Here is a 6,000-nt window from a genome sequence, read left to right as displayed (position 1 = left end):
CGGGATGCTAACCCTAACCTTTTTGGCCTCGAACAATGCATGGCGGTAGACAGGCACGAAGCACACTTGTACATCTTACGCTTTCAGATACACATTCCAATCCCCAAGTAATCACGTACAATCTGTTCAACTAGCTAGGAACTTGTTCAAAAACCATCTTCATGTTTCAATTCCTGAATCCGGACCCGAACCGTTTCTGGGGTTCGGTTCCAAATGACAACCCATATTGAAATCAGTTATATATAGACTCGAAACCAATATTGGAATCGTGTTGAAAAGAACCATAATGAATCTGTACTATGCCATGCTCCATCTTGTATAGAAACCAAATCAATCGATTCTAAAACCTAAAATTTTTGATTTTACAATCGTGATCGGACCCTAATGTTCGGTACACCAGAAATTTTTAAGTATGTATCGAAATTGGATAAGGAGTATCACTATATATTAATGTCATACTAATCAGCAATATGTGCTACCAAACTGAATAAATTTGGTTATCATGTGTTTCTTGTTGGTATAAATGATGACTAGCAAAGGTTTTCCTACATTTGTTGTATTTAGGTTATAATTTTAATGCATACAATTTATTTATATATAAGTTAAATATATAGCCTGCATGGACTTAGCTCAGTTGGTCAGCAGCAGTGAATCTTGGAGCAATGACCAGGGAATGAGGGGCGCCTAAGGTGAGCGATTTCACTTTTTGGAGCAAATAAGTTAAATATATATTTTTATTATTTTTACAATTTTGTGCAGTTTATTATCAAAATCGATTTATAGTCAGGTGTTATTTTTTTTGCCAACTTTTGTCACTATTTTTGCAGTTTTTCATTGTTCTCTTAGCTTTAGTCTTTCAGTGTCAATTCAGCAGAGTCCTTTCGTTGTTGGTATTCTATCTGATCTCTACTAAACATTTCACCACAGCTCCACCGTGAATTCCCTCTGCCCCTACCGTATTCCAGCTTGATTTTGTCTCAGTTGGCCATTACATGCTTGTGTTCTGTTGAATCCTAAAATCTTGCACCTTGAGATCTTAAAGAAAAAGTAATTAACCTGGCCAACACATGGATTGACACGAATGTTCATAAAAATTTACACAATCAAGAGTTGAATTTTGGTCCCCTCACCCCATTTATTTTAGTGAAACGTGAAATGGAAGACATGTGTATAAATAGCAGCATTGGTAACCCTACTTCAATTTTGACTTGGGAATGTAGAAACTTGTAAATATTTGGACCACAACTTTGACTTTTGTGCTCAAAATTTTACCCCATTCTATAAATCCCACATTTTATTCTACGTGACATTTCTCTTTGGATGCTTCACAAAACAGGCAATATCAGAAGATAAGAGGCAAGCATGCCATTCATTACAAGAATTTCACTTATTCTGTTTTTACTTAGTGGACAGCTATCAGGTGCATTTTTAGCTCAAGGTATCATCTATATGTACATACAAATTCTCTTTTGTTCTCCATATTTGGAGTGCATGAATCGATATTTTGGATGAATTGTATCTGAAATTAATATTTGTAGGCGAATCCGTTTCAGGTGGACGACGCGATGTTGATGTTGTTTCAAGCAAAAAGGTATAGTCCTTGTGATCTTTCTTGTTGGATTAATGTAGATAAACTGTTTAGAAAGGATATTGGTTTATTATAATACCAATCTTGGTTAAATGTTTCGTGGGAGATTGTTGTGGGACTGACTTCTTCCAAATTCTTCTATTTAGGGGTGGTTTAAAATTTTTTTATCGAAATTCAAATGTAAGTTATTCAACCCACTATGGTGATTTAATTTTATTTTTTTAAAAAAAATGGAAATGTGGAACTGCCGTAGTTCCCTGGAAATTCTAAAACCATTTCAGTCTAGAGTAACTTTTTTAAAATTTATTTTCAAATGACATATTTAGAAATTATAGAAAAAGACCAAAAACGATTTTTTTTAGATGGTTCTTGCCAGGGATATCAATTTCTTTCGAATTTGTTGGAGGATCTGATATCCGATCTGAATAGATGAGGTTAGGAAGCATTTTTTGGACCCAATAAAATAATCATGTATGAGGATTTTCGAGTTCGATGATGGAGACTGGTCTGGTTGCATCATACTCATATCCAATATCTGATTAAATTATAATAATTTATATATATATTACAGAAAGATTAATTATAAAATATTTTTGTTGAATGATGATAATTGAACGGAACGAAGAGAATTGTTATTATAAAGTTACTGCTATTTTTGTATGATAATAATCAGAAAACTATTTCTAATGTTTTTTTTTGGTTTTATGTTTAGTTTGATTTTTAAGCTTGATATTTTTTATTATTGTTCTCTTAGTAATTTGGTAAATATATGTTGGGATCGAAAAAATGTTTAAAAAAGGTGAATAAAAACTTCTAATATTTTCTTAATTTGGACTATTCTCAGCAGTTTTCATATTGTATTTTTGAATGGCTAGACTTACTAAACCACAAAAAAGTGTTCGGAAACTGTCCGGTTTGACTAGTGATATATTATACTTGATTGTTTAGATATAAAAAACTAGAAATGGACTTTATATGAATGTAAAACGTGTAAGATAAAACTATTAGGTCATCTCTTCTTCCACTTAAGAAGGTTTTTACTAAAAGATTTTGTTTTACAACGTCTTATAACAATACTTTTTAGTTAGAACTTATTATTGCCTAACTAAAACTTTTATTGATCATTTACAACTTTGGATATTTAGGAATTCTTGATTCACCAGAAAGCAAACACAAAATCCAACGGTACAGACTTGATGGCTTGAGTTGTTGGAAGTATTACATATTTATCCTTGATGATCTAATATGATTCTGATAAGCGTTTACTTGAATAACAAACTAGAAATCGAAAGATTAGGTATACTCAAGATCTTTGAAATATGCAGACTTAAAAATAGTTGTGGTTGGTCGCGATAGTTCTTCATATTTGAAATCTGCATATTTATAGTTGAAAAGCTTCAACAGTCGAATTTTTTTTCAATGATCATATATATTGTTTTTTTGACATCATGGATATGTCACTTTCATTCATTAAACGTTCACTAATGGTCCTTTTGTTATTGCGACTTCAAATCTTTTGTTTTTCATAAAGTTGACATACCATGTACTAGTTAGGTAGCTTTCTGTCATTCAAAAGTTAATAGGATACTGTGTAATTTTTCCAAATGAGACAACTGATTGAACGACTTGACTTTAGTACTTTTTTAGATTTAACTTTTTTATTACCGGTGATAGTGCAACTTGATCTTCAATGGTTGAATACTTTGGTTTGCTGGTCAATATTGACATATGATAGCTTTGCAACTTAAGTTCATATACTTCCACATTTTGACTTTTTAATTCGAACAGCTTGATCTTCTTAAGCCTTGTTTGAACAGCTTAATCTAGTCCCACAGTCTGAAACTTGAAATACATTTAAATGTGATTGTGCCTGAAAAAGCTCGATGTTATTTTTCAATCAACAAAACTTAAGTGTATTGAAATATTTTAACAATATCCATAGTTATTCAAATTTGAAACAAATGTAATTGTATGTGGTAATAAGATATTTTTCGATGGATTGATTATATAATTCTTTTGAAATCTTATAGTTTTTTCATGGTTTGAAACATGAAACACAAATTGTGAGTATGAAGGTGGAGAAGCATGGAAGAATTCTCATGGCTAGAGAAAATTATCGAAATAGATTGGATGCTTACACTGCTGATACAAAGGACCCGAGCATCACCCACCAAGCACAACTGAGATTAGCACGAGACTACTCTTTAATAATTTCCTCTGAGTAGTTTAAGTAATAGAACTCTATGTATTTCTATAAAGAAATTTTGTGTAATGTATACAGTAATCTAGTTGTACACGTTTTATGCATAGTATTTGGTGTTTGGTGTGTAACAATTTTATTGAAATTCGCAAATTGTATTTTTGGGTTGTTAATCCAAATTTCTGTTCAGCTCGATCCATTATACTGCTAGATTTCATCCGTTCTGTCATAATTGGGTCATATAACTTACGCAGATGTATTTCTAGTCAGATAAAATATGGAGTTGCTATAAAAATTGAGTACTTTTAATAGGTCAATTATTTAACATTTACTTCAATAGAACATTTATAATAATATTTTGGATTTAATAAGAATTTTTTGGAAAGGAGTTATATGAAATTAGGGGGTCAATTGCATACAATCTTTTGTGAAATATCAAAAGAGCTAATTACTTTTTTTTTGTGAAAAATAAATAAAACTTAATCCCTTATGTTTTTTTTTTTAAAAGGAAGTTCAAATAATATCAACATCAAAATTTTAGATGTACATGATTTTAATATTTTTCGAAAATGTGTGATTCACTTTTCACATCAAATCTAAATCTGGTTGGCCCGTCTAGACCCATGAGATCGTCTCATATGATAATTCTCTTAATAACAAAAACTCATATGTTACCATCTCACGGTTCAATTTTGTGAGATAAATCTCCGATCCTATACGAATTATAAAAAATATTATTTTTTATATGCAAAATATTAATTTTCAATGTAGATATAGACCGAATAAATTCATGGTTTGGTAATATACCTACTCTTATTTAATTTTGAGTGTGTCTCATGTGAGACCGTCTCACGGATCATAATCTGTAAGACGGGTCAACACTACCCATATTCACAATAAAAAGTAATACTCTTAGCATAAAAAGTAATACTTTTTCATGGGTGACCCAAATAAGAGATCCGTCTCACAAATATGACCCGTGAGACCGTCTCACATAAGTTTTTGCCTTTAATTTTACTTTATTCAGGAAGTTTTCCTTGTGAGATGAAATTGCTTTTCGAGAAAGTTTCGAAACTAAATTCCATGCTCTCACAATATCAGCATAGCGATCATGTGACATTTTGAAGACAAAAAAGTCGCACGTCTTTAACTTATTTTTGAATATAGATTTATTTATTTTTATTATTTTTAGGAAAGTTATATGTTTTTATTTTCAAATATAGTAATTAATATTGAAGGAAAAAAATTATTTGAAAAAATTACTATTGCCCGCATCAAAAATCGCGAATGCATTTTACACTACACGATAATCAATATGGTACAAAGTTTTCTGCCTTGTGTTCCGCGGTTTTTTTATGTTTCTATAGTTCTTTCACATTTTCGTTTGACCATATTTTCACATTCTCAGACACACAACCATAATTTTGTTTTTATATTTTAAAACAAAAATTTATTCTTAAATTTTTAAATAATCATACGCATTAATTATATTACAACATGATATACATGTATATAGATAGAGCTGTCAAGGCGGGTTCCCCACCCCGCCCTATTGCGTTGCCTCATTTATGTCCACCTTCAATCGAGCCACCTAAATCTCAACCCAACCTGGCCACCGTCAATTTTTTTTTTAAAAAAAATAATATTAATACTTTAGATTGAAAAATAAATTATTAATGTTACACGATAACAAATAATAAATATCACAATCAAACAAATCATATAAAATTTTGATGTCAACTGTTATATTTTATATTAAAAAGCACATGCCCAAATAATATAATTAACATAAATAGAAATTTAACTATAAAAAAATATAATGTAATGTTCTTACAATATTATATATAAAAACAATTGATAACTTTATTGAATAAATTTGAATTTAATCAAAAATTCAATATTAAATCAAATATATATATATTTTTTTAAGAAAAAAATTGAAAGGCTATACATAGATAAATACGGATTTGGATCATCTGTTGTGGCTAAAAATACAGTATATAGTGTTGTGCACCTTTTACACGAAATGATCTGCTGATCATCTCATTTCGTTTGATATTTTTTCGAATTTTTCTGTCACTATGTGAGGTCCATGGTCATATGATGTTAAAAGTGTACAGCATTAAGTGTATTGTTTTCAGCCACGACAGAGCATCCAAATTCGATAGACACATACATTACCTCCAAACAGGCGCAAATCGGTGCTGGAATA

The 6,000-nt window shown here is 30.5% G+C and overlaps 1 long non-coding RNA gene across 1 annotated transcript; it reads left to right on the top strand.

Moving 5' to 3' along the window:
* Positions 1 to 1,104: 1,104 nt before the first annotated feature.
* Positions 1,105 to 3,789, top strand: LOC140817535 (uncharacterized). Its single transcript, XR_012114797.1, has 3 exons — positions 1,105 to 1,438; positions 1,539 to 1,591; positions 3,619 to 3,789. It is a non-coding gene; the product is annotated as an uncharacterized lncRNA (long non-coding RNA).
* Positions 3,790 to 6,000: the final 2,211 nt, after the last annotated feature.

This window comes from Primulina eburnea, chromosome 16 (assembly GCF_022965805.1).
Source record: "Primulina eburnea isolate SZY01 chromosome 16, ASM2296580v1, whole genome shotgun sequence".
NCBI classification, from domain to species: Eukaryota; Viridiplantae; Streptophyta; class Magnoliopsida; order Lamiales; family Gesneriaceae; genus Primulina; species Primulina eburnea.
This window is presented reverse-complemented; position numbering and strand designations above follow the sequence as displayed.